The 22,806-nt window shown below is 49.3% G+C and overlaps 1 protein-coding gene across 2 annotated transcripts in view; it reads left to right on the forward strand.

Moving 5' to 3' along the window:
• Positions 1 to 787: 787 nt before the first annotated feature.
• FOSL1 (FOS like 1, AP-1 transcription factor subunit) overlaps positions 788 to 22,806 on the forward strand; it is a 52,428-nt gene continuing 30,409 nt past the window's right edge. The window contains exons 1-2 of one of the 2 annotated variants that reach the window (XM_063946164.1): positions 788 to 864; positions 10,144 to 10,310. The gene's annotated coding sequence lies outside the window, so the exon portion shown is untranslated. Of the gene's footprint in view, positions 865 to 927; positions 1,253 to 10,143; positions 10,311 to 22,806 lie in introns of those variants that run through there. The other variant, XM_063946165.1, reaches the window with a different exon arrangement.

Raw genomic sequence — 22,806 nt, forward strand, 5'->3', positions numbered from 1 at the left:
CCCGTGCCCCCCCTTCCCCCCCGTTCACTCACCGGCCGCTTATGTGAGGGGAGGAGAGCGCAGCGCCTCTTCTTCCCCTCACGGCTTCGTCCAGGTCTCCCGTCCCGTCTCCGGCGGCTGTGTCTGGCGCCGGTTCGCTAGCCAATCAGAGCTCACGGACCGGCAGCCAATCAGGAGCCGGTCCGCAAGCTCTGATTGGCTAACGCCGGAGACCGGACACAGCAGCGCTGCTGGCAGCGGCGGTGAGGGGAGGGAGAGACGCTGCGCTCTCCTCCCCTCACATTTAGGGTTGACGGGGGTGAGTGGGGCATGATGCCCTGGCCGCCGGCGGCGCCCCCCTCTCCTGGGCCTGCCAAGGCGCCCAGGGCATGTGCCCCACTCGCCCTACCCTAGATACGCCTCTGCTGGGCATTGTAAAGGGGGGGAGGTGTGCGATGACGCAATCCAGCGTCCACACTCCCCACCTTGATGTCACGCCCCCCCTTTTACACCGACTTGGCTGCCTCTGACCAGAAGTACATAGTCGACCACTTACTCTCTAATTGTAAATATGTCATCACCATACACAAATACACGTTTCTTATTTACAAATCCACAGCTTCCTAACTTCCTATACGCTACTTTGTTTTCTTGAGAATGCAATTCATAACTTCCCGTAGTCTCCAACACACGTAGCACGCCCGCTTGTAATCGCCCGTATAACAATTGCCGAATACTCCCCCTTTCATGCCCGGTAACAGCTGCCAATTACAGGCAGCCTCTGCCTCTCCCTCACGCCTCTGCTGCCCCTTTAAGACAAAGAAGCCTGTGATCTGACAGCGCGCTGAGTCACAATGCCGGGAAATCAGATAGACGCACGTGACGGTGAGACAGCAGAAACAGACAGCTGGGAGCGATGCAGTGTGAGAGACTCTCAGACCCGGGGGTGGGGGAGTGTAAGGAGGAATAGAAGGAGAAAGTATTAGCCGGGGACTGAAAGGAGAACTTGTTAGCAGGGAAAGTGTGGGGAAAAGAGGAAGACAGAGCAGGAACTCTGATCTATTCTACAAATGATTAGTCTCTCTCATGCATCCAAAGCAGTGCTCTGTCATCCTCTCATGCTGTATGTCCGAGATCATCACACTCCTCATCAGACATCCACTCTCTAAACAGCAAAGGATAACACTGATTAGTATGCTGTGGTGCTAGAATACTACATAGAGATCACTGAGCACACTGTAACGTCTATAAGACTATAGAAAGACAGCTATAGGTACTGCACTTTTATTTATTATTATTCATTTAAATTATTATTTATTTGGGAGCATGTTAATGAAGCTCTGCATTTTGGCACCGCTATTTATAATTTCTTATTGACAGAATGATTTCAGACAGAAGCCCCTTCATATTCACTTTTGTTTTGGGTTAGAACTGGCCGACTAAGTACACCCCTTCTAAAACAACAGTTACTAAAGGTAATAGTTGGTAGCGTGGATAGTAGAGGAACTATCTCCCTGGCCTAGCTCCTCCCCCTTGTGCTGTGGCTCCTCCCACTAACGGAAAAGGTCCCTTAGGCCACTTGGATCTAGCATCAACCTTTCTCTTATGTCCTAGAGGATAATGGGGTCCACATTAGTACAATGGGGTATAGACGGGTCCACTAGGAGCCTTGGGCAGAGGCGTCACCAAGTGTGGTGACACCTGGTACGCACTCTGCATTACTGCACCCCCCACTCACCTCACCACAGCTGCACGAAAAGGGGGTGTGACCTAATTTGAAGGGACGCTGCCTCGCGGATCTCCCTTCACTCCGGGATCATGTCCAGCTTACCCGGGCCGGAGAGTGTTGGCTGCCCCCTGGAGACTGTGCAGCGCAGTGCCGGCTCCTTATCTGTGACAGGAGCCGAGTGCTGCAGAGGATTATCACACTGCAGCACTCGGCTCCTGTCACTGCAGAAGAGCTGGCACTTTGGTGTCACCCCTTCCGAGGGTGACACCTGGGTGCGGGCCGCACCCCCCCGCACCCGCCTTCTGACGCCACTGGCCTTGGGCACTTTAAGAAATCAATAGTGTGCACTGGCTCCTTTCTCTATGCCCCTCCTACCAGACTCAGTTTAGAAAATGTGCCCGGAGGAGCCAGTCACGCTTAGGGAAGCTCCTGAAGAGTTTTCTACATTTATTTTGCTGTTTGTTATTTTCAGACAGTGCTGTTTGGCAACAGCCTGTCTGCTTCGTGGGACTTAGGGGGGGAACGGACCAACCTCCTCCAGGGTTAATGGTCCCATTCCTCGCTGACAGGACACTAAGCTCCTGAGGGTCCTATTCGCAAGCCCCACCACAGCGAGCGCACGGGCCCGCAGCACACCGCCACCCCTAACAGAGCCAGAAGTAAAGGTGGGTACACACCAGTAGATATATCTGCAGATCAATTGATCTGCATATATATCTATGTACGGATCGGGCAGTGTGCTGTGCATACACACTGCCCGATCCGTCGGGGGACTGACGTCATGAACTGGGCGGGCGGGCGCCCGCCCAGTTCACCTGTCAATCACCGCCGGCCGCCGCAGCATGTGTATGGCCGTACACACACACAGCGACGCGCCAATATATCGTTAGATATATTGGCCGTCGGCTGTGCTGCGCAGCCGACGCGATACGTCTGTGAACGACGGAGTTCACAGACGTATCGCCCGTACACACTGGCCGACGCTCCCGCGATATATCGGCCGTTTAAGAGAACGGCCGATATATCGACCAGTGTGTACGGGCCTTAAGAAGAGTGGTGAGTAGGTGGCTGGTGCCCCGGTTAGCGGGTCACCATCTGAAATTGCGTCATAAGGGTGTGGAGCGCAGCGCTGACAGGCAGGCTGCACTCCAGGGCTCAGGATGACATGCTGTGTGCGTGTGTTCCACTGTGAGGGGCGCGCTGAGCCATTACTTATGTTACCCACACTGGCAAACTAGCTTACAGGGGTTCTAACCCACTGTTAAGCACCATGCATGCCTCAGCCAGTATTAAAAAAAAACTGGGAAGACCACGTGCCATGGGGGTGGGGCTTCACTATGAGCGGATCCAGCAGCTCCCCAGCACCATTTTCCCTCTGCAGCTCTACACAGACAGACTGGCAGGGAACGCAGCCCCTCCATAAGGACTCCAGCTTGCCTCAACGGTACCAGGTGGTCATAGCAAAGTGGGGGAGCAGTATTAGAATACTGAGCCTTTATTAAGAGGGCTTAGTTTGCGACCCAGCTAACCTTATAATTAGCTATAGGGGCGCTGTGTGGCTGGCTCCATCATACTCTGTGTCTCCCTATTCAGTGTGTGTGTGTGTGTTTTCTTTTGCATTTTACTATGTCAAAGGAGTGTGTTTCATGCACAGCAGAGTGTTTTTCTCCGGGGGGATCCCTACAGTGTACTCAGGATAGTACACATTCTCAGGCTAGTGGGTCAGAACCAGTATTCATTAAAAGGGATGATCTCAAATATTTCACATAAATTATCCCAAAATGAGAAGGAGATGCAATACTTAAGACAATCTGTGGATGACCTGATGAATAGAGATTCAGTGGCCATTCCAGCGTCTCAGACCCCTGCCATTTGTCCACAAAAGCGTACACTGGCCCAAATCATGCAGACTGATACTGAAGATGATGTATCAGATGTTCAGGGTGAGGTGGACTCGGGAGGGGGGGGTGCAGCTTTGTCACAGGCAATACAGGCCCTGAAAGAGGCTGTTAGAGATGTCCTGCACATTCCTGACAAAGCGACAGAGGACGATGAGGAATGTTATTTTAATGTAAAAAAGAAATCCTCTGCTACTTTCCCTGCATCTAAGGAATTAAATTCCTTATTTGAAGAAACTTGGGGGTAAATTTACTATGAAGGGAGTTCTATTTAAGATGGGATGTTGCCCATAGCAACCAATCAGATTCTACTTCTCATTTAATTAGCACCTTCTAGAAGATAATACCTGGAATCTGATTGGTTGATATGAGCAACATCCCATCTTAAATAGAACTCCCATCTTCATAAATTTACCCCTTGGTCTAATCCTGACAAGAAGTTTCAGATCCCTAAAAGGTTACTTATATCTTTTCCTATTCCTCAGGATGAGGAAAAATGGGAAAACCCACCGATTGTTGACGCATCAGTATCTAGATCAGGGGTGGCCAACCCGCGGCTCTCGAGCCGCATGCGGCTCTTTCATCGTCCGCATGCGGCTCTATCCGCTCCCGGCCACCCGCTGCGCTACTTCAATGGAGTCTCAGCGGCGTGTGAGGAGAGGGGAGGAGAGCGCAGCGCGCGCCTCTCCTGCCCTGACTCCTGCGGCGATGTCTAGCTTCAATTCGGTGCCGGACCATGAGCCAATCAGAGCTCGTGGTCCGGCAGCTAAGGCTCCTGATTGGCTGCCGGATCGCGAGCTCTGATTGGCTCACGGGCCGGCGATGTATCGAAGATATACACTGCCACCGGAGTCAGAGGAACAGGAGAGGCGCGCGCTCTCCTCGCCTCCTCTCACAGCAGCAGCACGGTGAGCAGCACATGGGGGGGGGGGGCGAGCCACTGTGGGGATGTGTATCTGCGCTGGGGCCATAGCTGGCACTGTGGGGGCATGTCTATCTGTGCTAGGGGCATAGCTGGCACTGTGGGGGCATGAGTCTCTGCGCTGGGGGCATAGCTGGCACTGTGGGGGCATGAGTCTCTGCGCTTGGGGCATAGCTGGCACTGTGGGGGCATGTGTGTCTGCCCTGGGGGCATAACTGGCACTGTGGGGGCATGTGTATCTGCGCTGGGGCAATAGCTGGCACTGTGGGGGCATGTGTAGCTGCGCGGGGGGCATAGCTGGCACTGTGGGGGCATGAGTCTCTGCGCTGGGGCATAGCTGGCACTGTGGGGGCATGAGTCTCTGCGCTGGGGCATAGCTGGCACTGTGGGGACGTGTGTCTGCACTGGGGGCGTAGCTGGCACTGTGGGGGCATGTGTATCTGCGCTGGGGCCATAGCTGGCACTGTGGGGGCATGTGTATCTGCGCTGGGGGCATAGCTGGCACTGTGGGGGCATGTGTATCTGCGCTGGGGCCATAGCTGGCACTGTGGGGGCATGTGTAGCTGCGCTGGGGGCATAGCTGGCACTGTGGGGGCATGAGTCTGCGCTGGGGCATAGCTGGCACTGTGGGGGCATGAGTCTCTGCGCTGGGGCATAGCTGGCACTGTGGGGACATGTGTGTCTGCACTGGGGGCGTAGCTGGCACTGTGGGGGCATGTATATCTGCGCTGGGGCCATAGCTGGCACTGTGGGGGCATGTGTATCTGCGCTGGGGCCATAGCTGGCACTGTGGGGGCATGTGTATCTGCGCTGGGGGCATAGATGGCACTGTGGTGGCATGAGTCTCTGCGCTGGGGCATAGCTGGCACTGTGGGGGCATGAGTCTCTGCGCTGGGGGCGTAGCTGGCACTGTGGGGGCATGAGTCTCTGCGCTGGGGGCGTAGCTGGCACTGTGGGGGCATGTGTATCTGCACTGGGGGCATAGCTGGCACTGTGGGGGCATGTGTATCTGCGCTGGGGCCATAGCTGGCACTGTGGGGGCATGTCTATCTGTGCTGGGGGCATAGCTGGCACTGTGGGGGCATGAGTCTCTGCGCTGGGGGCATAGCTGGCACTGTGGGGGCATGAGTCTCTGCGCTTGGGGCATAGCTGGCACTGTGGGGGCTTGTGTGCCTGCACTGGGGGCATAGCTGGCACTGTGGGGACATGTGTATCTGGCACTCGGGGCATAGCTGGCACTGTGGGGGCATGTGTTTCTGGTTCTGTGGGGGCATGTGTATCTGACACTGGAGGCATATATTTATCTGGCACTGTGTGGACATATGTCTCTGGCACTGTGGAGGGGGGTATATGTATCTGGCACTGTGGAGGCACCCATTTATTGGCATTTTTATATGTATGTGGCACTGTACTGGGGCATTATATGTATGTGGCACTGTACAACATGACTAAAAATGGGGTTATGACACAAGGTCATACTCCTACAAATGTCATACCGAAAGGTGCGCGCACAAAAATGGGGTGTGGCTTTGTGAAAACTAGGCCATGCCCCCATTTTTGAGCACGCGCCTGATAGTGGCTCTTGCCCTTTACTACGGATCTTTTCTGGCTCTTTGCCTCTTACTGGTTGGCCACCCCTGATCTAGATTATCACGTAAGATAGTTTTACCGGTCCTCGGGGCAGCTTCCTTAAAAGATGCGGCAGACCGCAAGATTGAGACCACTCTCAAATCTCTGTACACAGCTGCGGGGGTGGCTATTGCTTGTGCTTTGGTTCACTAGGGCCATTGCAAAATGGTGAGGTAACCTAATTGAGGGGTTAGATTCCTTACCAAGAGGTGAGATGATTTTACTCCTGCAATATATACAGGACTCTGCAAATTTTATGGTGGAAGCCATAAAACAAATTTGATTGCTCAATGCACCCGCCATGGCAGTATCAGCATGCAGGGGCCTATGGCTATGTCAGTGGACGGCGGATTCCAGAAAGGGTGTGGAAAGCCTACCTGGTGATGAAATGGATACGTGGATATCCAAGGCTACGGCAGGTAAGTCTACATATCTTCCTTCCGCAGCCCCACCAGCTAGGAAGACCTATTCTGCTCCGAAGCTGCAGTCCTTTCGGACAGCAAAATTCAAACATAAAGCCAAGGGTTCCTCTACAGCCTTCAAAGGCAATAGAGGTAAACCCAGAAAACAAGCAACTGCAAGATCACAGGAACAGAACTCTAGTTCTGCTTCCTCAAAGCCTTCAGCATGACGGTGGATCTCTCTGCCTGGGAGACAGGCAGGTGGGAGCCCGATTAAGAGATTTCAGTCACATATGGGCGACGTCATGCCAGGATCCCTGGGTCAAAGAGGTCATCACCCAGGGGTACAGACTGGAGTTTCAGGAACACCCACCTTACAGATTCTTCAAGTCAGGCCTACCAGCTTCTCAGGAGGCAAATATAAATTTACAGGATGCAATTCAAAAACTGGTACAGACTCAGGTCATTGTTCCAGTTCCAACTCAGCTACGGAACAGGGGTTATTATTCCAACCTGTTTGTGGTACCGAAACCGGACGGTTCGGTGAGACCCATTTTAAATCTCAAGTCGTTGAACCCGTACTTATGGGTGTTCAAATTCAAGATGGAGTCTCTGAGAGCGGTGATCTCGAGTCTGGAGGAAAGGGAATTCTTGGTGTCTCTGGATATCAAGGATGCATACCTTCATATCCCGATCTGGCCGCCTCATCAGGCTTATCTTAGGTTTGCCTTACTGGACTGTCACTACCAGTTCCAGGTTCTGCCCTTTGGCCACTCCACGGCTCCGAGGGTGTTCACCGAGGTAATGGCGGAGATGATGTTTCTCCTCCGCAAACGGGGAGTGAACATTATTCCGTACCTGGACGATCTGCTGATAAAAGCACCATCCAGGAAGCGGTTATTGGACAACATTGCCCTCTCAACTCGACTGCTGGCAACAGCCTCCCTGCTTCGTGGGACTAAGGGGAGGAGTAGTGTCCGCCCTAAGGGGTCTGAGCCACTATCTCCGCTGACAGAACACTGAGCTCCTGAGGGGATTGATTGATCGCCACCACAGGGGATCGCTCACCCCGGCAGCATGCTGCCACCCCCTTACAGAGCCAGAAGACTTGTGGCGAGTTAGTAATCGGCCCCCCTAGCAAGTGGGGAGCCGGTGTGAAGATGGCGGCAACAGGGTAGGGAGCACAGTACTAACTGCACTCCGGGGCTCAGTGGTACTTGGTGCGGCGCTGTGAGGGGCGCCCTGAGCCAGCGCCTACACCCTACACTGGTTGGCAAGCCTGTCAGGGACCCCGAATCACTGCCAGAACATACCTCAGGCCAGTATAATTCAAACAGAGAGCGGGCAGCAGCGCCATGAAAGGGGGCGAAGCTTCTCAGAGCGGACCCAGCACCCACTACCTCAAATAGACATGATGGCCTCTCATCTGAACAAGGAGCTTCGGCAGTATTGTTCCAGGTCGAGGGACCCGCAAGCCGTGGCAGTGGACGCCCTAGTGACTCCGTCGGTGATCCAGTCGGTGTATATGTTTCCTCCACTTCCACTCATTCCAAGAGTTCTAAAGCTCATAAGGAGAACAAGAGTTCAAGCGATCCTCATTGCTCCGGACTGGCCAAGAAGGGCTTGGCACGCGGATCATGTGGATTTACTGCTAGAAGAGCCGAGCCCTCTTCCTCTTCGGGAGGACCTGCTGCAGCAGGGACCGTTCGCTTATCAAGACTTACCGCGGCTACGTTTGATGGCATGGAGGTTGAACGCCAGATATTAGCTCGGAAGGGCATTCCAAACAAGGTTATTCCTACCCTGATACAGGCTAGGAAAGGAGTAACGTCTAAACATTACCATCGTATTTGGAAAAAATATGTATCTTGGTGTGAATCCAAGAAGTTTCCTGCGGTGGAGTTTCAACTGGGACGGATTCTCCTCTTCCTGCAAGAAGGTGTGGATATGGGCCTGAGGTTGGGATCCGTAAAGGTCCAGATTTCGGCCCTGTCCATTTTTTTCCAGAAACAGTTGGCTTCCCTCCGTGAGGTTCAGACTTTTCTGAAAGGGGTTCTGCACATCCAGCCTCCCTTTGTGCCGCCTATTGCACCATGGGATCTTAACGTGGTGCCGCAGTTTCTCCGATCGGATTGGTTCGAGCCTCTACAGGAGGTTGAGGTCAAGTTTCTCACATGGAAGGCTGTCACTTTGTTGGCCTTGTGCTAGACGTGTGTCTGAGTTGGGGGCTTTGTCTTATAAGAGCCCCTACTTGATCTCCTATGAAGATAGGGCTGATCTCTATACACGTCCACGGTTCCTTCCAAAGGTTGTGTCGGCATTTCATATCAACAAACCTATTATGGTGCCAGTTGCTACTGACTCCTCAATTTCATCAAAGTCCTTGGATGTTGTAAGGGCTCTGAAAATCTATGTGAAGAGGACTATTAGTCACAGAAAATTGGACTCTCTGTTTGTCCTGTATGATCCCAAGAAACTTGGGTGTCCTGCTTCTAAGCAGACGATCTCTTGCTGGATCAGGTTCACTATCCAGCATGTGTATTCTACGGCAGGATTGCCGTGTCCTACGTCTGTTAGGGCCCACTCTACTCGTAAGATGGGTTCTTCCTGGGCGGCTGCCCGGGGTATCTCGGCTTTACAGCTTTGCCGTGCGGCTACTTGGTCAGGGTCGAACACGTTTGAAAAGTTCTACAAGTTCGATACCTTGGCCGCTGAGGACCTGAAGTTTGGCCAATCAGTTCTGCAGGAGCCTCCGCGCTCTCCCTCCCATTCTGGGAGCTTTGGGACATCCCCGTGGTACTAATGTAGACCCCAGCATCCTCTAGGACGTAAGAGAAAATAGGATTTTAATTACCTACCGGTAAATCCTTTTCCTCATAGTCCGTAGAGGATGCTGGGCGCCCGCCCAGCGCTTCGTGATCCTGCAGTGGTTACTTTGTTCAGTACTGCTTAGTTCTTGGTTTAGTACTGTTTTGTTACTTGATTAAGTAATATTGTTCAGCCGTTGCTGATGTTTCAAGCTAGTTAGCTTGGTTTGCCTTGTATGTGTGAGCTGGTGTGAATCTCGCCACTATCTGTGTAAAATCTTTCTCTCGAAGTGTTCCGTCTCCTCGGGCACAGTTTCTAGACTGAGTCTGGTAGGAGGGACATAGAGGGAGGAGCCAGCCCACACTCTCAAAGTCTTAAAGTGTCAGTGGCTCCTGGTGGACCCGTCTATACCCCATGGTACTAATGAGGACCCCAGCATCCTCTACGGACTACGAGAAAAGGATTTACCGGTAGGTAATTAAAATCCTATTTATTTATTTTTCTAAATGTGTCAATAAGAAAATTTTGGCCTAGGGGTGCCGTGAAACAAAATCTGATACTCTAGGGAGCAGTGATTCCAAAACGCTTCGCAACCACTGCCATAGTGTGATTTTGCCTTTATAAATTTGTTTTATTTATGGGTTTTTCTCTTATTTATTTATGTATTCATTTTATTAATGGATATTATTTTGCATTTATATTAAATGTTGATTTGTTATAAGAAGCCTAGTAGTTGCCAGACTCCAAGCTGTAAATTTATGGATATTTTTTTAACAGTTAAACCAAGTGGGTCACCAGATGTGAGTCATAAGAAAAAGGACAGACTTAGAGGCAGATCAGCAAACAAGAGACACTTTAGGAGTCAACTTGGATCAAATGCTCAGGAAAGAGAAATGAGGATATAGATTACCAGGATACTGGAACCCAGGGGACCTGAAGCCCAGGTAATCAAAACCTAACACCGATCGCTGTACAGAGGTTCCTTAAATACCCAAAACAATTAAAATTGGCAACAGTCATGTGACTGGGCCTTTACATCCGCAGCATAGACACGTGTCCGTCACTTTAGCATGTGACCTGCAACAAAACTGTAAGGATGTGGGTGGGGTGAACAGCTAGGAGGAGAGGGAAGCTTCAAAAGTGACAGCTGGACCCGATAAGTGACCCCAGTGCCAGACAGTACCCCCTCTTATGGATGGACATGGACATTTCAAGAATGGCTTATCTGTATGTTTATGTGGAATTTCTTGAGAAGGCTAGAGGCAAGGACCTCAGTGGCTTTGACCTAGCATCAGTGGCTTTGACCTAGCATCATTCCTTAGGGCCATACATCTTCCATTCAATCAGGAGGCATAAGAATTTAAAATCTGTTTTACCTCATATTCTTCTTACTTTTGAATTGGGGTGGAAAAGGGAGGCAAATTGATGGAAAAGATGGGGTTGATTACCAGTAGTGTTACTTAGCAGTGGTGTCACAATGGGGGTGCGTGGGGCGCGGCCCGCACCCAGGTGTCATCTGCCTAGGGGTGAAAATTGTTACTTGAGCGCTAGTGTGTATGTTAGATATGTGCAATATATTGTAACAGATGTTAAATACAATGTTTAAAGTGGCAATAAAAGTGATGAGTAGAGGAGAAATAAATATGAGTTACAGTGATGAAAATAGAAATAATTTTTTTTTTTTAAATGCAAGGGAAATAAAAATAAATTAAAAATGAAAATAAAATGAAAAAAAGCAGTTTCTAATGTTTACAGCCTTTTTTGATTCTTTGTTGGGAATGAGGGAATTTCTGTTGCCGCCGTTATGTAAGGTACAGTCAGTATTTTGCCCGTCTGGGCTAGACTGAGTGTCGCAGCGGACATCGGGACAGAGACGCGCCCCGGCACCAGGACCTTGACAGCTGTCAGAAGAGGCCACAGTGTTAACCGCACATCGCAGGGACAGGACGAGAAAGCCTGAGTCTAGCCCAGACGGGCAAAATACTGACTGTACCTTACATAACCGCAGCAACAGAGACTCTCTCGTTCCCAACAAAGAATAAAGAAAGTCTGTAAACATTAGAAACTGCTTGATTTTTCTTTTCTTTTTCTTTTTTTTCTTTTATTTATTTGTATTTTTTTTATTTCCCTTGCATTTATTTTTATTTCTCTAACGTCCTAAGTGGATGCTGGGGACTCCGTAAGGACCATGGGGATAGACGGGCTCCGCAGGAGATAGGGCACTCTAGAAAAGAATTAGGTCTACTGGTGTGCACTGGCTCCTCCCTCTATGCCCCTCCTCCAGACCTCAGTTAAGAATCTGTGCCCGAACGAGAAGGGTGCAACTTAGTGAGCTCTCCTGAGCTTGCTGAGAAGAAAAGTATTTTGTTAGGTTTTATTATTTTCAGAGAGTGTTCTGCTGGCAACAGACTCTCTGCTACGTGGGACTGAGGGGAGAGAAGCAAACCTTACCAACTGCGGGATAGGTTGCGCTTCTTAGGCTACTGGACACCATTAGCTCCAGAGGGATCGAACACAGGTACTAACCATTGGCGGTCCGATCCCGGAGCCGCGCCGCCGTCCCCCTCGCAGAGCCAGAAGCAAGAAGCACGGCGTAGAGCAGAAAAGCGGCGGCAGAAGACTTCAGTCTTCAGAAAGGTAGCGCACAGCACTGCAGCTGTGCGCCATTGCTCCCACAGCACACCACACCACACACTCCGGTCACTGTAGGGTGCAGGGCGCAGGGGGGGGCGCCCTGGGCAGCAATAAGGTACCTTTTGGCAAAAGTAAGCAGACATACAGGTAGGCACTTTATGTCTGCATGAGCCCCCGCCATTATTCACACAAAATCGCGGGACAGAAAGCCGCCATGAAGGGGGCGGGGCTTCTTCCTCAGCACTCACCAGCGCCATTTTCTCTTCACAGCTCCGCTGGAAGGAAGCTCCCCAGACTCTCCCCTGCAGAATCAGTAGAGGGGTGGAAAAAAAGAGGGGGGGGCACATAAATTTAGGCGCAAATTTGATAATACAGCAGCTACTGGGTAAACACTGAATTACTGTGTTTTTTCCTGGGTCATATAGCGCTGGGGTGTGTGCTGGCAAACTCTCTCTCTGTCTCTCCAAAGGGCCTTGTGGGGGAACTGTCTTCAAGAAGGGCTTCCCCTGTGTGTATGGTGTGTCGGTACGCGTGTGTCGACATGTCTGATGTAGAAGGCTCCCATAAGGAGGAGATGGAGAAAATATGTGTGTAAGAAGGTGTCGCCGTCGACAACGCCGACACCTGTTTGGATATGTGTAATTTAGTGCTAAGATAAAGTTATTGCACAAAGAAGGTTAGGAAACAGACAGGAAATCTACCATGTCTGTCCCTATGCTGCAGGGACCGACAGAGTCTCTCAATGTTCACTATCCAAGATAATAGACACTGATATCGACACAGAGTTTGACTCCAGTGTCGACTATGATAATGCAGAATTACAGCCAGGTTGGCAGTAAAGTATTCATTATATGTTTTTCTCTGACGTCCTAAGTGGATGCTGGGGACTCCGTCAGGACCATGGGGATTAGCGGCTCCGCAGGAGACAGGGCACAAAAGTAAAAGCTTTAGGATCAGGTGGTGTGCACTGGCTCCTCCCCCCATGACCCTCCTCCAAGCCTCAGTTAGATTTTTGTGCCCGGCCGAGAAGGGTGCAATCTAGGTGGCTCTCCTAAAGAGCTGCTTAGAGTAAAAGTTTGTTAGGTTTTTTATTTTCAGTGAGTCCTGCTGGCAACAGGCTCACTGCTACGAGGGACTTAGGGGAGAGAAGTGAACTCACCTGCGTGCAGGATGGATTGGCTTCTTAGGCTACTGGACACCATTAGCTCCAGAGGGAGTCGGAACACAGGTCTCACCCTGGGGTTCGTCCCGGAGCCGCGCCGCCGACCCCCCTTGCAGATGCCGAAAAGTGAAGGTCCAGAAACGGCGGCAGAAGACTCTTCAGTCTTCATAAGGTAGCGCACAGCACTGCAGCTGTGTGCCATTGTTGTCAGCACACTTCATAGCAGCGGTCACTGAGGGTGCAGGGCGCTGGGGGGGGGGCGCCCTGGGCAGCAATGATAGTACCTTATTCTGGCTAAAAATACATCACATATAGCCCCTGGGGGCTATATGGATGTATTTAACCCCTGCCAGGTCTCAAAAAAATGGGAGAAGAAGCCCGCCGAAAAGGGGGCGGGGCCTATTCTCCTCAGCACACAGCGCCATTTTCCCTCACAGAAATGCTGGTGGGAAGGCTCCCAGGCTCTCCCCTGCACTGCACTACAGAAACAGGGTTAAAACAGAGAGGGGGGGCACTTATTTGGCGATATGTATATATATATTAAAATGCTATAAGGGAAAAACACTTATATAAAGGTTGTCCCTGTATAATTATAGCGTTTTTGGTGTGTGCTGGCAAACTCTCCCTCTGTCTCCCCAAAGGGCTAGTGGGGTCCTGTCCTCTATCAGAGCATTCCCTGTGTGTGTGCTGTGTGTCGGTACGTGTGTGTCGACATGTATGAGGACGATGTTGGTGAGGAGGCGGAGCAATTGCCTGAAATGGTGATGTCACTCTCTAGGGAGTCGACACCGGAATGGATGGCTTATTTAAGGAATTACGTGATAATGTCAACACGCTGCAAGGTCGGTTGACGACATGAGACGGCCGGCAAACAAATTAGTACCTGTCCAGGCGTCTCAAACACCGTCAGGGGCTGTAAAACGCTACATTTACCTCAGTCGGTCGACACAGACACGGACACTGACTCCAGTGTCGACGGTGAAGAAACAAACGTATTTTCCTTTAGGGCCACACGTTACATGTTAAGGGCAATGAAGGTGTTACATATTTCTGATACTACAAGTACCACAAGAAGGGTATTATGTGGGGTGTGAAAAAACTACCTGTAGTTTTTCCTGAATCAGATAAATTAAAGAAGTGTGTGATGATGCGTGGGTTTCCCCCGATAGAAAATTATTGGCGGTATACCCTTTCCCGCCAGAAGTTAGGGCGCGTTGGGAAACACCCTTTAGGGTGGATAAGGCGCTCACACGCTTATCAAAACAAGTGGCGGTACCGTCTCCAGATAGGGCCGCCCTCAAGGAGCCAGCTGAGAGGCTGGAAAATATCCTAAAAAGGTATATACACACATACTGGTGTTATACTGCGACCAGCGATCGCCTCAGCCTGGATGTGCAGCGCTGGGGTGGCTTGGTCGGATTCCCTGACTGAAAATATTGATACCCTTGACAGGGACAGTATTTTATTGACTATAGAGCATTTAAAGGATGCATTTCTATATATGCGAGATGCACAGAGGGATATTTGCACTCTGGCATCAAGAGTAAGTGCGATGTCCATATCTGCCAGAAGATGTTTATGGACACGACAGTGGTCAGGTGATGCAGATTCCAAACGGCACATGGAAGTATTGCCGTATAAAGGGGAGGAGTTATTTGGGGTCGGTCCATCGGACCTGGTGGCCTCGGCAACAGCTGGAAAATCCACCTTTTTTACCCCAAATCACATCTCAGCAGAAAAAGACACCGTCTTTTCAGCCTCAGTCCTTTCGTCCCCATAAGGGCAAGCGGGCAAAAGGCCAGTCATATCTGCCCAGGGATAGAGGAAAGGGAAGAAGACTGCAGCAGGCAGCCCATTCCCAGGAACAGAAGCCCTCCACAGCTTCTGCCAAGTCCTCAGCATGACGCTGGGGCCGTACAAGCGGACTCAAGTGCGGTGGGGGGTCGTCTCAAGAGTTTCAGCGCGTAGTGGGCTCACTCGCAAGTGGACCCCTGGATCCTACAAGTAGTATCCCAGGGGAACAGACTGGAAATTCGAGACGTCTCCCCCTCGCAGGCTCCTGATGTCTGCTTTACCAACGTCTTCCTCCGACAGGGAGGCAGTATTGGAAACAATTCACAAGCTGTATTCCCAGCAGGTGATAATCAAAGTACCCCTCCTACAACAAGGAAAGGGGTATTATTCCACACTATATTGTGGTACTGAAGCCAGACGGCTCGGTGAGACCTATTCTAAATGGGAAATCTTTGAACACTTACATACAAAGGTTCAAATCAAGATGGAGTCACTCAGAGCAGTGATAGCGAACCAGGAAGAAGGGGACTATATGGTGTCCCTGGACATCAAGGATGCTTACCTCCATGTCCCAAATTGCCCTTCTCACCAAGGGTACCTCAGGTTCGTGGTACGGAACTGTCACTATCAGTTTCAGACGCTGCCGTTTGGATTGTCCACGGCACCCCGGGTCTTTACCAAAGTAATGGCCGAAATGATGATTCTTCTTCAAAGAAAAGGCGTCTTAATTATCCCTTATTTGGACGATCTCCTGATAAGGGCAAGGTCCAGAGAACAGTTGGAAGTCGGAGTAGCACTATCTCAAGTAGTTCTACGACAGCACGGGTGGATTCTAAATATCCAAAATCGCAGCCGTTTCCGACGACACGTCTGCTGTTCCTAGGGATGGTTCTGGACACAGTCCAGAAAAAGGTGTTTCTCCCGGAGGAGAAAGCCAGGGAGTTATCCGAGCTAGTCAGGAACCTCCTAAAACCAGGAAAAGTGTCAGTGCATCATTGCACAAGAGTCCTGGGACAAATGGTGGCTTATTACGAAGCGATTCCATTCGGCAGATTCCACGCAAGAACTTTTCAGTGGGATCTGCTGGACAAATGGTCCGGATCGCATTTTCAGATGCATCAGCGGATAACCCTATCTCCAAGGACAAGGGTGTCTCTCCTGTGGTGGTTACAGAGTGCTCATCTTCTAGAGGGCCGCAGATTCGGCATTCAGGATTGGATGCTGGTGACCACGGAGGCCAGCCTGAGAGGCTGGGGAGCAGTCACACAGGGAAAAAATTTCCAGGGAGTGTGATCAAGTCTGGAGATTTTTCTCCACATAAATATACTGGAGCTAAGGGCAATTTACAATGCTCTAAGCTTAGCAAGACCTCTGCTTCAAGGTCAGCCGGTATTGATCCAGTGGGACAACATCACGGCAGTCGCCCACGTAAACAGACAGGGCGGCACAAGAAGCAGGAATGGCAGAAACTGCAAGGATTTTTCGCTGGGCGGAAAATCATGTGATAGCACTGTCAGCAGTGTTCATTCCGGGAGTGGACAACTGGGAAGCAGACTTCCTCAGCAGGCACAACCTCCACCCGGGAGAGTGGGGACTTCATCGGGAAGTCTTCCACATGATTGTGAACCGTTGGAAAAGACCAAAGGTGGACATGATGGCATCCCGCCTGAACAAAAAACTGGACAAGTATTGCGCCAGGTCAAAAGACCCTCAGGCAATAGCTGTGGACGTTCTGGTAACACCGTGGGTGTACCAGTCGGTGTATGTCTTCCCTCCTCTGCTTCTCATACCCAAGGTATTGAGAATTATAAGACGTAGAGAAGTAAGAACTATACTCGTGGCTCCGGATTGGCCAAGAAGGACTTGGTACCCGGAACTTCAAGAGATGCTCACAGAGGACTCATGGCCTCTGCCGCTAAGAAGGGACTTGCTTCAGCAAGTACCATGTCTGTTCCAAGACTTACCGCGGCTGCGTTTGACGGCATGGCGGTTGAACGCCGGATCCTAAGGGAAAAAGGCATTCCGGAAGAGGTCATTCCTACCCTGGTCAAAGCCAGGAAGGAGGTGACCGCACAACATTATCACCACATGTGGCGAAAATATGTTGCGTGGTGTGAGGCCAGGAAGGCCCCATGAAGAAATTTCAACTCGGTCGTTTCCTGCATTTCCTGCAAACAGGAGTGTCTATGGGCCTCAAATTGGGGTCCATTAAGGTTCAAATTTCGGCCCTGTCGATTTTCTTCCAGAAAGAATTGGCTTCAGTTCCTGAAGTCCAGAAGTTTGTCAAGGGAGTACTGCATATACAACCCCCTTTTGTGCCTCCAGTGGCACTGTGGAATCTCAACGTAGTTCTGGGATTCCTAAAATCTCATTGGTTTAAACCGCTCAATTCTGTGGATTTGAAATATCTCACAGGGAAAGTGACCATGCTGTTGGCCCTGGCCTCGGCCAGGCGAGTGTCAGAATTGGCAGCGTTTGTCTCAAAAAAGCCCATATCTGATTGTCCATTCGGACAGGGCAGAGCTGCGGACTCATCCCCAGTTTCTCCCTAAGGTGGTGTCAGTGTTTCACCCGAAACAGCTTATTGTGGTACCTGCGGCTACTAGGGACTTGGAGGACTCCAAGTTGCTAGATGTTGTCAGGGCCCTGAAAATATCGTTTCCAGGACGGCTGGAGTCAGGAAAACTGACTTGCTGTTATCCTGTATGCACCCAACAAACTGGGTGCTCTTGCTTCTAAGCAGACGATTGCTAGTTGGATGTGTAGTACAATTCAGCTTGCACATTCTGTGGCAGGCCTGCCACAGCCAAAATATGTAAATGCCCATTCCACAAGGAAGGTGGGCTCATCTTGGGCGGCTGCCCGAGGGGTCTCGGCTTTACAACTTTGCCGAGCTGATACTTGGTCAGGGGCACACCCTGACTGAGGAGGACCTGGAGTTCTCTCATTCGGTGCTGCAGAGTCATCCGCACTCTCCCGCCCGTTTGGGAGCTTTGGTATAATCCCCATGGTCCTGACGGAGTCCCCAGCATCCACTTAGGACGTCAGAGAAAATAAGAATTTACTTACCGATAATTCTATTTCTCGTAGTCCGTAGTGGATGCTGGGCGCCCATCCCAAGTGCGGATTGTCTGCAATACTTGTACATAGTTATTGTTACAAAAATCGGGTTATTCTTGTTGTGAGCATCTTTTCAGAGGCTCCGCTGTTATCATGCTGTTAACTGGGTTCAGATCACAGGTTGTACAGTGTGATTGGTGTGGCTGGTATGAGTCTTACCCGGGATTCAAAATCCTTCCTTATTGTGTACGCTCGTCCGGGCACAGTATCCTAACTGAGGCTTGGAGGAGGGTCATGGGGGGAGGAGCCAGTGCACACCACCTGATCCTAAAGCTTTTACTTTTGTGCCCTGTCTCCTGCGGAGCCGCTAATCCCCATGGTCCTGACGGAGTCCCCAGCATCCACTACGGACTACGAGAAATAGAATTATCGGTAAGTAAATTCTTATTATTGTAATGAAATGTGCATATCACTGATGACTCATCTGTCCCTGACACGAGGGTACACAGGTGTAAGGGGGAGAAAGCTGAGGTAATTTTCCCTCCTCTCATGAGGAAAAAGGGCGGGAATCTCCAGACAAGACTGCAGCTTCCCACAAATAATTCCCAGGCAAATATCCTTTACCCACTAGGGCCAGGATAAGATGGAAATCTTCCCCTAGGGTGTCACAAAAGGCAGCCCTGATGTTACAGCTATTCTCAGGGATCCTGCAGATAGCGTGCACATTCTGGTACACTACTCAGACCGGCGATGGGGTCGGCATGGGTTTATAGCACTGTGGCAGCGTGGACAGGTACCTTATCAGCAGAGATAGAGACCCTAGTATGTATAGATATATATATATATATATATATATATGGGATATATATATTTATATTAATGATGCTGTCTTAAGAGATATGTATGTATATATATATATATATAAAAGGAAAAAGGATTCTAGTGGGAGCCAATTTGCCTTTAAGATAATTTTAAAAATTATTTATTCATGTACATACTGACATTTACAACTTAAATATCCATCAAATAAGTACAGATTACTAAAAAATTCTATATAATGGTATAACAAGTATAAAAATCTTTCAATTTAAGAGGGGATTTTACAGTCAGGTGGTCACAATCAGAATTTTGAAGGAATATATCTCCAACCAGAAGTTTGTGGTGAAGGCTTTTGTCCGAAATCACGAAAACCAACGCGTTTCGTCCGTTAGGACTTCATCAGGGGTTAACAATCTATATAGTTACAAAGGGAAATGCATGAATCAATACATATTCGAGGGTATTCCAAATCAACATAATTGTCTCAGTAAATACCATTCCAGATAAAATACAATACAAACAGGTATACATACCAATTTTTTTGATAGACTGGGTTATTGAGAATCTCATTATGAACCCTTGAGTAGGGGTTGTCATTATAAACTCCCTTATTATATTCTAATGGGTTCAATATTAATGGTAATAAATCCTATGTCCTTTGAAAATTAGGTTCACATAATTTATATATAAAATATAAAAAATAAATACTATTAAGGAGAATTTATTATACCTGACAAGAATTTGGAACTCAATCACTATGTCCACACTCTTTGATTCCCTCTTCCCTCTCATTTTTCCACAATCTTCCACAATTTTCCATCATTTGTTTTTTGGTTAATAATATATATATATAATTTTTATAATTTTTATAATTTTATTTTAATTATCATAATGATAATATTCCAGATACCAAATAAATTGAAAACGTACTTGAGACTGGATATAACATTGAGCCCTAACCTGTCAAAAAAATTTGGTAACCCAATCTATCAAAAAAATTGGTATGTATACCTGTTTGTATTGTATTTTATCTGGAATGGTATTTACTGAGACAATTATGTTGATTTGGAATACCCTCGAATATGTATTGATTCATGCATTTCCCTTTGTAACTATATAGATTGTTAACCCCTGATGAAGTCCTAACGGACGAAACGCGTTGGGTTTCGTGATTTCGGACAAAAGCCTTCACCACAAACTTCTGGTTGGAGATATATTCCTTCAAAATTCTGATTGTGACCACCTGACTGTAAAATCCCCTCTTAAATTGAAAGATTTTTATACTTGTTATACCATTATATAGAATTTTTTAGTAATCTGTACTTATTTGATGGATATTTAAGTTGTAAATGTCAGTATGTACATGAATAAATAATTTTTAAAATTATCTTAAAGGCAAATTGGCTCCCACTAGAATCCTTTTTCCTTTTATATCTATCCCATATACCTTATCTGACAGAAGGTATTTCTTAGTGGTTGGAGACTTATGGTACAGCGCATAAAAGGTTACCTTTTATTCAATATATATATATATATATATATATAAAAACATGCCCATAGAGACATGAGTATACTGGGTCCCAGTGACAAAAGCTATGTCGATTTCTGCTTGATGTGTCCTGTACAAGGACAGACGATGCCGCCTTAAGAGGCATATGGAAGGCTGAGGATTGGGTGGAGATGGTTTATCGGATCGGGTCTCCACGGCTATATCTGATATTTGGCCTTATATCCCTGCACTGCATAGGAAAGCACGACATTATCAAATGTAGCCTTTCGAATAAAGACACAAGAAAGTCCGAGATGCGTCCTTTCTTGCCAGAGGCGGGGGCAGAGAAAGTCCTCCCAGGCCTCTACATAAACCACCGCATGTCGCTGGGGCTCCACAGGCGGAGCTAGGCCCGGTGGGGGCACGCTTTCAGAAGTGCAGCCGCAAGTGGGTTCACTACCTGTTAGATATTGTGTCTCAGGGATACAAAAAAAAAAAAATGCCCCCTCACCGACGGCCCTGACGGCTTCCCCTCACGAGAGGAAAACAGTGTGAACTGCATTTCACAAATTGTATATTCAACAGGTGGTGGTCAAGGTTCCCCTCATTCAACAAGGAGGGGATTATTTTTATTTGACCATGTTGTGGTCCCAAAACCAAACGGCTTGGTCAGACCCATATTGAATTAAAATTCCTGAACATATACCTGAAAAGGGGCAAGTTCTAGATGGCATCGCTTAGAGCGGTCGTTGTAAGCCTGAAAGGGGGTTCGGGACATAAGGATGAATACCTTCAGGTCCCCATTTATCCACCTCATCAGGCGTACCTCAGTATTGCGGTACGGGATTGTCATTACCAGTTTAGACCAGGGTAATGGCGGAAGTGAGGGTGATCCTGTGGAAGCAAGGTGTCACTATTGTCACGTATTTAGAAGATCTCTACATAGAAGCGAGATCAAAAGAGCAGTTGCTGAACAGCGTATCACTTTCTCGGGAAGTGTAACGGTAACACGACTGAATTCTATATATTCCAAAGTCGCAGTTGGTTCCTACAGCTCATCTGCCCATCCTAGGCACGATCCTAGACACAGACCAGAAAGGGGTTTATCTCCCAATAGAGAGAGCTCAGGAGCTCGTGACACTGGTCAGAAATCTATTATACACAAAGAAGGTGTTAGTGCATCACTGCACTCGAGTCCTGGGAAAGATGGTGGCATCATAAGAGGCCATTCCCGTCGGCAGGTTCCATGCGAGGACCCTTCAGTGGGACTTACTGGACAAGTGGTCCGGATTACAGCTTCAGAAGCATCGGTTAATCACCCTATCCCCCAGGGCCAGGGTGTCTCTCATGTGGTGGCTGCAGAGTGCTCACCTTCGCGAGGGCCGCTGATTCGGCATTCGGGACTGGGTCATGGTGGCCACGGATGCACGCCTCTGAGGGTGGGGGGGGGGGGGGGGGGGCAGTCACACAGGGAAGAAATTTCCAAGGTCTGTGGTCAAGTCAGGAGACTTGCCTTCACATTAACATCCTGGACCTAAGGGCCATATACAACGTCCTACGTCAAGCGGAGACCCTGCTTCGCGACCAACCGGTTCTGATTCACTCAGACAACATCACCGCAGTGGCTCATGTAAACCGCCAAGGCGGTACAAGGAGCAGGGTGGCGAGGATGGAAGCCACCAGATTTCTTCGCTGGGCGGAGAATCACGTAAGCGCACTGTCAGCAGTGTTCATTCCGGGCAACTGGGAAGCAGACTTCCTCAGCAGGCACGGCCTACACCCGGGAGAGTGGGGACTTCATCAAGAAGTTTTCATGCTGATGGAGAGTCAGTGGGAACTGCCACAAGTGGACATGATGGCATCTCGCCTCAACAAAAAGCTATGGCGGTATGGCGCCAGGTCAAGAGACCCACAGGCGATAGCTGTGGATACGCTAATGACACCGTGGGTGTTACAGTCGGTGTATGTATTTTCCCCTCGTCATCTCATACCCAAGGTACTGAGAATCATAAGGAAAAGTGGGGTGAGAACAATACTCATTGTTCCGGATTGGCCAAGAAGAACTTGGTATCCAGATTCGCAAGAGATGCTCACAGAGGACCCATGGCCTCGGCCTCTAAGACAGGCTTGGTTGCAACAGGGGCCCTGTATGTTCCAAGAAGATGGAGCAAATATGTGTGTGAGTGGGTGTCTCCGTCGACACCTGTTTGGATATGTGCTAAGGTGAATTTATTGCACCTAAGTTTGGAGAACGGACAGGAAATCTACCCATGTCTGTCCTGATGTCGCAGAGACCGTTAGAGTCTCTCAAGGTTCACTATCCAAAATAAGGGACGCTGAGATCGACACGGCGTTTGACTCCAGTGTAGACTACTATAATGTACAGTGTTCAATGTGACGGTTGAACATTATCACCGTATATGGCAAAAATATGTTGCTCGGTGTGAGGCCAGGAATACTCCTATTGAGGAATTCCAGCTGG

The sequence above is a fragment of the Pseudophryne corroboree genome, chromosome 11 (assembly GCF_028390025.1).
Source record: "Pseudophryne corroboree isolate aPseCor3 chromosome 11, aPseCor3.hap2, whole genome shotgun sequence".
NCBI classification, from domain to species: domain Eukaryota; kingdom Metazoa; phylum Chordata; class Amphibia; order Anura; family Myobatrachidae; genus Pseudophryne; species Pseudophryne corroboree.